The sequence below is a fragment of the Triticum aestivum genome, chromosome 5B (assembly GCF_018294505.1).
Source record: "Triticum aestivum cultivar Chinese Spring chromosome 5B, IWGSC CS RefSeq v2.1, whole genome shotgun sequence".
Classification (NCBI taxonomy): Eukaryota; Viridiplantae; Streptophyta; class Magnoliopsida; order Poales; family Poaceae; genus Triticum; species Triticum aestivum.
The window spans coordinates 278,228,426-278,243,382 of record NC_057807.1 but is presented as its reverse complement, the minus strand read 5'-3'; positions in this window follow the sequence as shown (position 1 = coordinate 278,243,382).

Genomic DNA, 14,957 nt, shown 5'->3' with positions numbered 1-14,957 from the left:
GGGGTTGGATGAACAGTGAGCGGTGTTGTTGCCTCTGGATGAACAGGACCCCGTGGTGTGGAGGGCTGGATGAACAGTAGACGGTGGAGGGGTGGCCGTGGATGGGTGGTTGAACAGGACCCCGTGGTGTGGAGGGCTGGATGAACAGTAGATGGTGGAGGGGTGCCCGTGGAGGGGTGGTTGAACAGTAGCCGGTGGAGTAGCGCGCGGTGGAGGCTGGATGAACAGGAGCCCGTGGAGGCTGGTGGAGGTCGACAGTAGCCCGTGGAGGCTAGAGGAGGTCGACGGTGGAGATGAACAATATCCCATGGAGTCCCGTTTTGCTGTACGCCACACCCCTCCCGATGAAAAGGACACCCGTTTCGACCGTAGCGCTCCAACACAAGTCCGTTTCGTCCGTTTTGCGGTACGCCACACCCCTCCCGATCAACAGGACCCCCGTTTCGACCGTAGGAGGTCCGTTTCCTCCGTTTTGCGGTACGCCACACCCCTCCCGATCAACAGGACCCCCGTTTCGACCGTAGGGGGTCCGTTTTGTCCGTTTTGCGGTACGCCACACCCCTCCCGATCAACAGGACCCCCGTTTTGACTGTAAGAGGTCCATTTCCTCCGTTTTGCGGTACGCCAGGCCTCGTTTCCATCGCCTGTTCCGTCCAAGCCCTCCCGATGAACACGACCACACATTCTGTTCCGACCCAGCTGGTTGGCTCCCACGCGTTTTGTTGCCTCCCGATGAACACGACGCATTCTGTTGCCTCCCCATGAACACGATGCATTTCGTTGCCTTCCCATGAACACGATGACGACTATGTTTCTCCGTTCCGACCCAGCCATGTACACGAGCCCTGGCCGTACGTATGCGCGAGTAGGCGTTCGAGACCCCGCCCGTATGTACGTATGTGGCCGTATTTTCTTTCTTGCACCCTGGCCGCTGTACGTACGTGTACAAGCTACGTGCGCGCCTCTACTACGACATGTACACGCCTCTACTACGACACGTGTGCGCCTCTACATCGACCAGTATATATGTACGTACACGTTCGCGACCAGAATGACAACGCTACGTACGCTTCGACCAGGTGGGTCCCGACTGTCAGACACTTCCTTGTGTGCGAAGATGTAGCTGGTGGGTCCCAGCAGTCAGGGGGGCGAATCATTTTTTTGCCTGAACGCACTTCCTTGCGTGCGAAGATGTAGCTGGTGGGTCCCAGCAGTCAGGGGGGCGAATCGTTTTTTTTCGGACGCACTTCCTTGCGTGTGAAGATGTAGCTGGTGGGTCCCAGCAGACAGGGGGAAATGTTTTTTTTGCGAAACACGGTGGCCCGTCCTGTGGGTCCCAGCAGTTAGGGGGAAACGTTTTTTCACGAAATACAGGTGGCCCGTCCGGTGGGTCCCTGCTGTCAAGTGGAGGAATAATTATTTTCCGCGTAATAAGGAGGCACTTCCTTGCGGCTACCGTGGACCCAGCTATCAGCCTCTCCACGTACAGTACTCTTCCGATGGAAGTCGGTCGTTGACCACATTGTCCACACCGCGCTGAGAGCACGACGGCGGTGGACGACGGCGAGGCCTAGGAAGGGGACGACGTGGAGCCGGGGAAGACGCGGCAGTGGAAGCCCGCGTGGACAGGAGTACGAGGGTTCACCGGTTCGGATGCGGTGTGAGGTTGCCGTCGCCGCAGAATAACAGGGGGTGTGGGTGAGTAGAGGGATGCCCTGGCCAGCGGTGGGAGTAGTAGGGGGCGCTGAGGCCTGCGCGGCAGCACAGCCGGCCACGGGAGGCGGGAGCAGGCGGTCCCGCCGGCGCTGCTTTGGTGGCTGGAGCAAGAAGATCAGAGATTGAAGAAACACGACGGCCGTTGGATTGACATCCAACGGTTACGTCTGCTAGAATCGTTTGTTGACGTATATAATAACTAAAAAAATTGTTCATATGCGTCAACTAAACAGGCCCACAAGTCAGACCACTCCCTCTTTTTTTTAATAATTTATATATAGCTCATGGCAACTTCTTATGCAATTTATTGCAGTCGTTTTTTTGGTTGGCCAGGGCCAATTCCGCATATTTCTGTGGGTTCCAAACTATTTTTAATACCGAAATGTCAAGCCAGATTTAAAGTACTTTGAAGATATATTTAAATTAGGTTAATGCCCAGTGAAATAGGAATCTGAAAATGTGAAAAAAAATCAGAAATTATAAAGTAATTGCCAATTTGTCATCTGTTTTTATATTTACAACCCATTTCATATTACTTTCAAGATTTGCAGGCGTCTTGAAAGAGTTGCAGCCCATCAGGCGTAGAAAAATAAGTAGGCCTGGATTGGGTATTCTTCAGAAAAAATAAACTGGGCTCATTTTCACAAAGAAAAAATAGCTGGGCTGGTCACATGGTGAACATAAAATATAAGCCTCGGCTAGACGGGCCACAGCCCAGTTCAAACCATGCTCCGTCTCAACAATACCAAACAAAAAAATACTGCTCGAGTAGCTACGTCCCAGGTGTCAGCCGATCTTGTGCTGTTCTCTTGTCTATTGACTATATACGCTCACAATGTCGTGGGTCCCAGATGTTAGGAAAACACTAGGAGGAAGCATTTTATTTTTCCATACGCTGACGTGGTGGGCCCCTACTGTCATCCTCTCCACGTACTTCTGCCGATTCCTGTTGTTTGTTGACCATGTTGACAACGCGAGAGGGCGGCGCCGCGGCGAGCACACCAAAGCGCGCGGAGGATGTCAGCGTTAGCGATTTAGGAGACGGTGGGGCGGCGATGCGCGCGCTGAGGCGCAGCCAGCCGTGGGAGGCGGAAGCAGGTGGCCCCGTCGGCGCTGGTTTGGTTTTGGCGGCTGGAGGAAAACAGGACTGAAGAAACACGATAGACTGTAAAAGCAGCAGGAGTACTTAACAACCTTTACTGAAACCAGCAGGGGCACTTAACAACCAAAGCTGAAAGTAGTATGAGTACTTATACATGTTCAATCGTACAAAGCATGCCTCGAACAGTGCTACTTCCCCTACTGTTAACCAAGGGTGAGGCCGCCAAGCCCCAGGACAAGGCCCAGACGCCACCCCGCGCATCCACAACCTTCTGAAAGCGGCTTCATCTCGCAACGTGGTCAATAAACAGGATATTCGCTTTAGAGCCATGGAAAAGCATGAACATAATCTTCTGTCCTATTCTCCAAGATGGACGGGCCTTCATTATTTGAGACCACCCATGAATAAGTATCTTTTCACCTCCAAGGGGAATTGAGTAGGTCGACATAAACATCATGTTGTGACCAAGCGCAAGTCTGACCCAACCATGGTCAGGCATCTGTATAGGAACAATAGAACTCGACAGTTCATGTTTCAAGAAGATCACAGCTGTAAAACTATGTATAAGCAATAGTTTATGAACAACATATATAACAGAAAATAGCTCATACCGTAAGTTTCTCGACATAGTTGGACCTGTTCAACGAGTGCAGCAGTGGCACACATATCCCATGTGGCCTTCCACCATTGAAACGCCCCACAAGGACCTCAAGACGATCAATAAAGTTTAGGAACTTGTGGATGTTGATCCAGTCAACTTCAGTGCCATTAGTAACAGCCGAGTTATTACAGAGTAACAAACGAGCAGACTGCTTAACTCTGAAAAAACCTACACGTGCCACCAATTATAAGAAAATATTAGTTAGAAGTAGCATCTTCGTAAGAGATTCGTTGCTACTTCTAAAGTTAAATTATGATTAGTTAGACAGAATAGGTGGATTAAGAAGTAATCGAGGCAACAAGTAAGAACCAGATACAAAACTAACATGGATGAACAATTGGAACGACGTCGGGGTGGAAGATCGCAGTGAAGATGAGACCAGGTTCTGCTATTTCCATCAACATTCGTGCGCCAACTTTCAGTCCATAACACTTGAGAAAGTTTATCCAAGTTCGGCCATAAAAAAGCAGTGATCTTCTTGGTTCATGAACCCAACTAAGAAGTAATATCCATGGCTTGTCTTCATTGTGACCATTAAACTAGTGTATTCAGTTATGGCAAGGCTGAGCATCTTGAGTACATGTGTTCTGGCAGAGCAAATAATACACTGCAGGAAAAATAATATGAGAACACAGCATGTTCAAAAAAAACCCACCCTCTGGATAGAAAAGAGGATTCTAGGAACATACTATGTGTGTTTCAAAATGTTGTGTTAGGATGAGAAGGAACAAGTGTGGCGTCTAGCCGAGGGCGCAGAAATCTGTAGGGTACTCGCACTTTGGGGACTGCAACTGAAACACACTAGATTCAGTACAAAGAAAAATGCATCAACGGCGGCGGCTGCCATCCTAGGATTGCCTGCGACCAAGGGACTTGGATTTATCGGGGATGGATGAAGAATTCGTACCTGGTTCTCCATGAGAAAACCCTATGCAATCACCGAGCGGGGGTTTTCTCTGAACAAGCAAACGAGGGAGAAGGGGATTCAGGCCCAGTGAAATATTGTCGCTTCGTCCGTCCAGTTTACTGCTAAAGCTGGAAAGGGGGGTTATGATTTGACGGCTCATTGGGCATTACTGCGGCCCTACGACCGGGGTGTGTCTACCGTGAAGTTGTGCACTCTAATTTATGCATATGGCACATGGACCCCGTTGCCAGTTGCCCCACATATCAGCGAAAGGAAGTAGAAAGACAGGAGTAACTAGTTACACATAAATATATTTTTTGACAGAGAGATACTCCCTCTGTAAAGAAATATACAAATCTTTTATATCACAAGCTCACCTTGCCGAGAAATATACTCCCTCTACAATGCACGGGCATTATGGGGGTTCAGCTTTTTTATGGGGGTTTAGCTGAGAATATAATACTCAGATAGGCTCATGGTTCTGGACTTTGGGCCGCAGGCCGACCCTGCATGTTTGGGGGCCCATGTGTTCTACCTCAGCGCTTTTCATATTGCAAGCGATCGGTACGGTGCTGGTTTTAGATGCTGTCGCAAGGCGAATACACAAAATTGAATAAAGCACGGCAGCTGTTGGAATGAAATCGAACGACAGTTCCTAACCAGCAATCAGAGTTGCAATTCTGTCAACGATATACCATGTGATAAATAATACTATCGTACTACTTATACACACATGACACTTGTTTCACCATGCCAGATTATTACATCAAAATCTCTCGGAGGATAGATCAGTTCGGCAGTTGCGTGTTGCTACTGAAGAATATCAAAGTTGATTTGGACTAGCTCTACTTGCCGAGAAAGTTCGATTTTGACATCATACCCTACCGCAAGATATGATTTAGATTTGAACCTTGACCATCCTTTAGCATCAATCATCATGCGACCATCCTTTGTACTTACGGTATATTGAGCAGGTTCATTCACACCAAGGTTGCGCATGGTAAGAGAAACTTGGTTGCGGTCGCCCGGATTGTTGAACGACTCCCTCGTTGCTCTAGGAATTCTCTATTTGCAAACAAGAAGACATACCCAAACAGTTAGATCAACACAGTGAATCATGTGAAACAACATGGAAAGAAAAACGAACGAAGCACTTGGGCGGCCAATGCTTACCAAGAAGGTGGACATGTCGGTTTTTTTAAGGACTTTGGTATATGAAGTGCAAACTGCAGCCCAGTCTATTGCCGGTGCAACTGCACGGGCTGGACCAGATGCAAGTGCAAGTGTTGGTGCAGGTGCCGAAGCCGCTGCTGCTGCCGGAGATGGTGTTCCTTGTAGAGCTGGTGCCGGTGTCGGAGCAGGTGCCGGTGTCGATGCCCGATCCTCCGGTAGATCAGACTGATCCGCTGACGCGGTTGGTGCCCAATCCTCAGTTGGATCAGACTGAGTTGCTGCCGCTGTCAGTGCTAGAGCAACTGTCGGTGCTCGATCTGTGCGAGATAGCAGCGATCGTGTCTGGTCTGCTATGATCAGCTTTCTAACTTGACTAGGATCCGTGACCGTGATCCAGTTTTTTTCTTTATTTTTTTTAAACACGAGAAGGACTAATTGTGGCGTTTTTGTTAAACCAAACTGTAGTTCATCACCGGGATTCAGCTTGTACTCAGACAACAGACTGATCCAATTTTTTCCAGTAATATAAGTGATGGACAGTGCCTTCGTTACTGACACGACATAAGAAGTGAAACCTGCAAAAATAGCCATCGTAGAGCAAACCAAATGGTTTATTCTGTGATGAATGTCACCTGGCAAAACCTGCATCGTAAAATTGCAGGAAAAGAAAGAAAATATGACATTGAATCAATAAGATTTAGACAGTAAATCAATAAGATTTACTTGATGTGACATGAGTGAATCCTTACCAGGAAATCACTATGTTGAAGTACTAAACAGAAGATTGATCGTCCAACTACGCATGGCATGCAGGGGCCCCGCCTACTCCCACAAGCAGGATAGTCCAAAGGTCGTGACAAATCATAGGGACCGAACATCCATGGGACTGGAAATCCTGGTGGGTGCGATAAACCCTGCAATGCATACAGATATTGGAGTGTAACCATAATTGATAAACCGTCCTCACAAAAAATATGATCTGGATACTTCAAAATGTACAGACTGAATTGAGTGGACAGACATTAACATAGACCGTTCTCAGGACTGACCACACACCAAAAGCGGCAGTACTAATAAACAATACAGGGTTCACGAACACAAATCAAATACTGAACAATAGTACTTACTACAGACAAGCAAAGTTGCACTAATTAAACTCTGCAGACTATTTCTTGCCACCAACCTACGGGATGAACCCTGCATAACTGACTAGGCCATGGACTTTGTGTGAGATGTCTACATGCACCATCACCATCTTGTCAACCTTGGAGAACCTAACGGAGTGGCCTTTCCACTCATAAACATGATGATGAAGACAGGCCACATCAAATTTGTTGGGAAGCTTTACAAGAACCACACCCTTCATAATCGAAGGCACAACCAGGAAATTGTTGTGGTCAAGTACATCCTCGAGAACATGCCTGACAACAATGCTACAGGAAAACACTAGTTCAGGACACATGGCGACAAGGACACATCAGCTGGATAGTTCAGCAGTAGAACTCATCATCAGGTCTTCCAGTTCACACGGCATGACTTTGAGAACTTCATCTCCACCGCGGACCTGGTTCTAATTCAAACAGAAACCATATTTTATTACTACCTCCGTTCAGAAATATAAGATGATTTTCGATATTATACTCCATATATGACTACATATACGCACATAAACGAGTGAACAAAGACACTAGAACATGTCTTCAAAGGCATGAGAGCAGAGGGATTACATGCAATATCCATAACACAAGTTACTGAGGCAAATATACCCTCTTAAAAGGTAGCAATGATGTTCATAATGTACTCCCTCCGTCCCAAAATTCTTGTCTTAGATTTTGTCTAGATACGGATGTATCAAGTCACATTTTAGTATTAGATACATCCGTATCTAGACAAATCTAACACAAGAAATTTGGGACAGAGGGAGTAGTTGAAAGTAATCTATAAGAAATCAGTGCCAACCTCTTGCATGTTTTGGCCAAAAGAGGAATTTAGAACCGTCATTTGGCACACTAAAATCACATGCAAGATCACCCAGAAAGTTGTACTACCAATACTAGTACTGCGTGTTAGATGAAAAAACACGATCAAGATCGAGAAAAAGATCGTCAACAAAAGACATTACCTGGACTTGCTTAATGAGGGATCCCGGAGAGGGGGGCTTGGACAGGGCGATGGCTTTGAGCTTGTCTGCGGTAGTCTCAGCGGGGTGCTTCCGCTTCTTCGTACCATGAGCCTCGACGGTTTTGGCCAGAGCCATAGACATCACGTCGGCCGGTGCTCCGGCATCCATCCAAGAGAGGAAGCTGAGAGAGAAGAGTGAAAGGAGGAACGAGATGAGGGAGAAGCGAAGCGAGTGGGGGTTTTCTTCAAGAGAGGAAGCTGAGAGAGAAGAGTGAAATGATGGTTGCTTCGTCCGTCCAACTTACTGCTGGAAAGGAGGGGGTTTTGTGATTTGTCGGCTCATTGGGCATTAATGCGGCGGTTCAATCGGGGTAGTCTATCGTCACTCTACTACGGAGTAATTTAGTGCATGGCTGGTGGACCCAGGTGCTGGTTGTCCCACACGTCGGCGAAAGTGAGTAATTTAGTGCATGGCTAGAGGAGGATCCGCACGGTAGAGCATGTCCACTATTTTTCATTCTGAAGAAAAAAATGATTACAACAAGCGTTTCCACTCTTACGACGGAGGAGTACAAAACACGGCAGCCACTTGAACATACACAGTGCTCCTACTACTAGGCATGTGCAGTGGTTCATACGTCAGTACTACACAATCTTGTTGCTAGTGTAGTAAGATATGACGATAACAAATGATGTTGTGTGTATGTCAACTACTCCTATATGTAACATAGTACCGCTTTTACGACTGTCCGGTTGAGAACGAATGGTGAGATCAATGTTAACAGAACTGGGTCCACAGCGCATGGAGAGTACGCTGCTATAGTACTCCACGAAACATGAACCATATGAAGCACGAGTAGTGTTAGACAGGGTGTATGAAGGGTGCACGGGATGGGAGCAAAAGTTCCCTTCTCGACCCACTTTTGGGTGTTTGGCAGAGTGCATGAAGGGTGCATGAGTCCACACTAGTAGGTTGACAAAAATACACGAAGAGGAAACAACTATATTGAGATGAGAATGCAACCAAACACACCCACACGCTTTGTGCTACAGTGACTGATCTGCACCGTCTGAGTTTGATCCAACGGTCATGTTGCGCCGAGATATGGACATGCCCATGAAGAGGGCGCCTAAACACCACTGAAGTGCCTCTGCTTCTCGAGGCGCACGACGTTGGTGATGCAGGGTGCAACCGCCCACAGAGCCCGCTCCCGGTCGATGTGAGCCAGCTCGTCAAAGACGACGTCCAATGGCACGAATGGATTCCGGTGACAGAGCCCTGAAAGGATTCGCCCGGCAACGGCGATGGCAGCCCGCAACCCCTCCTTGTCCAGCTCAGCTCCCACCATCGCGCGGAGATGCCTCAGCTCCTCGGAGATATAGGTGAAGAAGGAGACCAGGTCAGGAAGCCGTAGCTCATTGAAGTCGACCGGGTGGTCGAACGGGTTTAGCCCGACGGTCGGCATCATCGCGCTGGCACGATGGTAGGCATCGCGCAACCGCAACACGTGCGTGGCAACTTGGTTCACCAAGTGGCTAAGGCGATCCTGGACCTCGTCACGATCGGCCCGCTTGCGCTCCAGCCGGCTCCCTTGACGGCCTATCGTATCTCCCGCTTTCTGCAGCAACGCCGCCGACACCTCGAGCATCTTTGTGGTGGACGCCTGCCGCTTTTGAAGCTCCGTGAACTCCCGTAGATAATGGAGGAGCATGGCACTCCTCTCCTCCTTGAGCTCACGGAGCTCCACGTCCTTGGCCCTGAGCTCCGCATCCTTGGCATGGAGCTCCTGTGTCAGGCGCCTCACCTCGGACTCTGTGATCTGCTGCGCCGCCATGGCACCAGGTAGAAGCAATGGGGAGAGGAAGCAAAGGGGGCGAAATGGCTGAAAGGCAATGCAATCTACGGGAAGGCGGAGGGAGCCAGCCGAGGAGCGGGGAATCTTTTGGTTTTCACCACGGTAAAACACTAGTCGACGACTTTTCACATCAGGGAGCAGTGGGTTTTTACAGGCGGAGTCATCGTGACTAATTGCTACCGCGCCTGCTCCCGTCAATCAAAAAATTAAAAATCCTACCGCGCCTGCTCCCGTCAATCAAAAAAATTAAAAATCCTGCCGCACCCAAACACCAGAGCAACACCACGGTGGATATTGAAATTTACCTGCCGGCAAGTAGATAAAAAATGGGTGAAAAAACAACTGGGCGGCGGCCTAGCTAATCGGTCGAACTAGCCCAACTAGCTAGCCACCGTGCTTCACTGATGTACTCGGCGGGAAAGGTGGTCTTTCCTGATTTGACGACTCATTTATTTGCTTCGGCGCTATGACCGAGGAGGACCCAGTAAACGCGCGGTAGGGCGTCCCACGTCAGGAAGAATATATGCGTGCACCACCCGGGGAGGACCCCGAAACCGCACGGTAGGGTGTGCCACATCTCGGCACGGAGGAAAAATGTGCGTGTAAAAATATACTGTATCAGACGTAGTACCTATGGTTCGACCTCAGGACCCAGCCAGTCGGTCAAAAACACCCCACTAGCCACACATCTTCATCATGCAAACGTGGCACGGAGGATAGATGTGGTTAGGTCCCTATCGACCAGCCACAACGTCTCTTGTTCTAGGTGATTCTTCTATTTTCCAAGTTTTTTTAGTTGTAATAACACCACGGCAAGCTAGCGCCGCTCTTTGTGTGTACCCGTGCAGAGGTTCGACAAGGAGAGAAGAGAGATTGAGATCGCAGACCTGGGACCTACCAGTAAGTGAGACAATGGTCATGCACGTGTTGACGAGGCACTCCCTCTACTCTACTCAACGCAAGTACTATATAAAATCAAGTTATGGGACAAAGCCAACAACCGTTCGTTTTTTCAGGCTATCGACTTACGCTTTGTAGTCCAGGTTGCCAGTTCGAATATCGTCTTTCAGATTTGTTAGTTTTAGGTCCAAATTTGATTAATGACGAGTGGGACCCCCGTGTGTTGTTCCGATATTTCAGTGTAGGATGGTTTTTTTGAACAAACACTTTGCGCGATTAGACAAGTAACGTCACGAGTTACACATATTTTGCAAGTTTACGAACAAAAATGACAGCGGCATAGAATATCACATCCACCCTGCAGCTTAGATACTATGGTGATACGAGTTTTTGCACCATTGGAAGTGAGATCCAATGGCTTGGGAGTAGTCTTTGTAATTATGCGCAATTTCCAAACTCTCCAAAGGTTTTTTTTGCAAATAAAACATTCAGGCCTCGTCTGTGCCGCTGCATCTTCGATCCAACGGCTCCCCGGTGCTCATATTAGGTGCTCCCCGTAGCTTAATTACCCGCTACGGTGATATGAGCATCTAGGTCGTATGATCAGTGATCAGATGGCACATGCATAGTACTTGTACTTTCTGCGCATCTCCCAAACTCTATCAGCCGTATATTGCAAAAACATTCAAACCTCCTACTGTGGGCCGTTAGATCTTAGTGAACTCGTATCACCATAGAATCTACGGTGCGGGAGCACCTCATACTCTCCCGTGCTTGAAAACATAAGGTGCTATCGCAGCTTGGATGCTACGGTGATACGAGCTTGGAGGTTGTTTGATCTGAGATCCAATGGCATCTGAGCAGTCTTTGTGCTTGTAAGCAGTGGCCGAACTCTTTTGGGGCTTTTCTGCAAAAAACCATTCGAACCACCAAGGAGGTGTTGGGTCACAAATCCAACGCCTCCGAAGAGCTTGTATCACCAAAGCATCTAAGGTGTGGTAGCACATGATATTCTTACATACAGGAGAATATGATGTCCTGCTTCATCTTAGATGCTATGGTGATACGAGCTTCGAGGTCGTTGGATATGGGATCAAAGGGCATCTAAGTAGTTTTTGTACAAATTGTGTGTAATTCTCAAACTCATCAAGGTTTCCTGCAAAAAAATTAAGACACATCATGTGAGCTGCTATATCTCAGATCTACAAGCTCCAAGCAACTCGTATCGGCATATAGCATCTAAGGTATGGGGGCACATGATATTCTCCCAGGGAGGAGGGGTGGGGGTGCACAACCAATCGGTGGTTGGGAGGGTGGGGACAAATATAATCTAAACAACCCTAAACAAAGCTCCACAATTTTATCTAAGGTCGAGGGGTTGACCCCCGACAATCATAGCTCCGCCTAAACACAACATTTGCATGTACTGTAGTACTAGACTTAATATTCATGTTTCAGTTTCATGTTCATTTTAAATATTGAACTGAGGACCACGGATGTCTTACATTTTACTCCCTTCGCTCCTAAATATTAGTCTTTTTAGAGGCTTCAAATGGACTGGCACATACGGATGTATATAGACATATTTTAGAGTCTAGATTCACTCATTTTGCTCCATATGTAGTCACTTGTTGAACACTCTAAAAGACTAATATTTAGGAATAGAAGGAGTATTTTTGAATTCGTGTCATACATGCATGGTTTGGAAAAATAGATGCACTATACTTATTGGATTGTTGTTGTGTTCGTGCGTGTGTGTCTCTCTCTCTCTCTGTGTGTGTGTGTGGTCATATGCTTGATACATACAAAGTTTTCTCACCTCCATATTGTTCATCTTTTAAATTTGAATTTGCATTGGAAAACTTACTAGGGATACCATGAAATGTGGAATCCACGTTGAGATCACTATATCACAAACTCACTCTAATTCAACAACTCGTCATAAATCAATTACCACGTTGAGATTAGTATTTGCAAGGAAAATACGGGTATTGTAATACACATACTTAGATTCATTCAGAAATTTAAAAGGTTCCTTTCGTATTCTCGAATGGTAGGACCCAGCAGCATACCAGCCAGACCTTGGCTCGTGTTGATCCTAAAAAAATGGGCTCGTGTCCTTCGGTGGCGTGCGTGGTACGCACATTAGGCAACCCCAACCAGTCGAGCCTCACCGTTTCAAGTCGAAATATCTGGCGGACAGAATTCCAGCCCTAGGAAATTCCCCTCATGTCCCCGGTCCATAATGACTACCGATGAACAATGGAGGGATGCTTTAGTAACTAGACAACGTTACCTACCGTGCCGAGCACGGTTCAATTCCCTCGGTCGCCGCTCATCAAGGTCACCCGTCAACTGCATTGCCTAGTACTACTATTACTACACCAGGATGAGCACAGAATTGAGCCCGTTTGTTCGTGCCCAGTACTTGAGTTAATATATCAGGCAATGCACTGGTATGGAGGGATTATCCTTTTACTCTGCATATATAACTTGTCTGAAGTCTAACTAAGCAAAATGTTTGACCAAATACTTTCTTAAGAAATACAATAGGACAAATGTACGGCTTGAAAATTTATTGCATGATGCAGGTTATGATATTGTTTCGAATCCTGGATCTTATATTTCAGAAAATCCAAAAGTGAGCATAAATTCTTGAAACTGAGCATGGTCATGTGATATGGCACAAATATTACTTCGTAAGTTTTTTCTTCAATTTGAGACAAGCTGCTTATGACAAGTTGCACAAATGAAGAGCCAAGGTATTTTGGAACAAAGACCTGTCACGTTAAGGCGAACGCTTTCACTATTCAAACCGTGGGCGTTTACGTGCCGCCACGAGTCCCCGCTTCTCATCGGCAGGTGCCGTGCCAGCAAGTGTGTGAGTCGACAGGAAGCGTGCGAGCAGACCGCTACACCGGCGGTCAAGGAGGCGTGCGAGCAGACCGTTGTGCAGACTCACCGGGAGGCGAGCCCTTTGACCAGGCTCCGCTGCCCACCGTCGTCCCAACTACTCCCACTTTTAATGTCCCTGGCCCCGCAGTTTAAAATCAACCCCGCACTACCCGGTATCGCTACAATCCTCTCTCTTCCTCTCCGATTCTCCTGTCGTCTACCTCCAACTAGCCTGACCTAAATGTACGCCATGCCGCATCACGATGGTCTGCCCTTAGTGTTCCAGTTTCATGAGGAAGACACCCAGCCGGAGTCTCGAGAACATAAGGCGCTTTGGGACGAGCTTGAACTGGCCTTGCGGGAAGACGCCGCGCCTGTCCCCGCTCATGTTCCGGCTCCCGTCGCCCCGACTGCGCCAGCGCCCATCCCCGTGGCATTGATGGGCTGGGAGCCGCACATTGTCGCTGAGCTTGATGCCACGGGGTTCCACGAGGTCCCCGCCAACTTTCACACGCCCGTGCACCTGCCAGCGCATGCGCCTGCGCGTGCATTGACGCGCACGCCCATGCTGGTGCCCGTGCACCTGCCAGCGTATGCGCCTGCGTGTGCACTGACATGCGCGCCCGTGTCGGTGCCCGTGCACACGAATGTCTCCGCCGTGCCATTGACAGCGCATGTCCGTGCGCGGGTGCCAGTGCCCCCCTCAGCGGCATGGATGGCCGCCGTCGACCGCTTCCTTGCATCAACGCCAGTCGCCTCCTCCCGCCAGTTCACTCGCTCCGAAGTCCAGAACATTTTGGCCTTCCTTGAAGCTAGGCCAACGTCCAGGAGTACGCCAACAACGGCGCAAGACGCCGCCGTCACCGTCGGTCAGTGGCCCGATGATACATAGAGCACGGCAGAGGAGCCGCTACCCACCGCGAGACGCCCCCGCCGCCGCCGCGTAATCTAAATTTGCCATGAAAAACGTTTGGATTGCCATGCTTAAAATCCGAACGTTTATCATTTCCGTTTATTTTATATCGATCGTCGTATAATTTAAAGTCGGAGTTAGACTGAATGAAATGTATGGTTTGATCGATTGAATGTTCTGCTAGAGCCGTATCAAATTAAGTATAAAACATCATCAAGCCACATGTATTCCTTGTCATCCAACGACCTAGACTGCTTCAATGTCAAGCGCTCAACACATTTAGCGTGCAGTTAATTTCATGCCAAAAATAGTGCTAATCACATGACAACACGCAAATAATATCCTAGTAGTTAATATCCGCATGCACTTAATATACTTCCAAATTAACGTGCATTTCATGTACACACTGACTAGTGCTGCTAGTACGTGAAACTGGTGCCGTAACTTGTGAACGCGTCCAGATATGGTCAACGGCAACATCGCCCGCAAGTTCTTCCCGTTTGCCCGTGCGTCTAAACACAGAAGGGGAGGAGAGAAAGAGAGCACACATGGAACCCACCAGTAAGTGAAGGCGAATAGTACTAAAAATAATATTACATATTATCCATTAATTAGGCTATGGTAATATAAAAACATTATATGAACAAAGGGGGTACAACAAACATTGCTATTCTACGTATGTTGCCTATTGACGTGCGGCTTGAAGGCCCAGT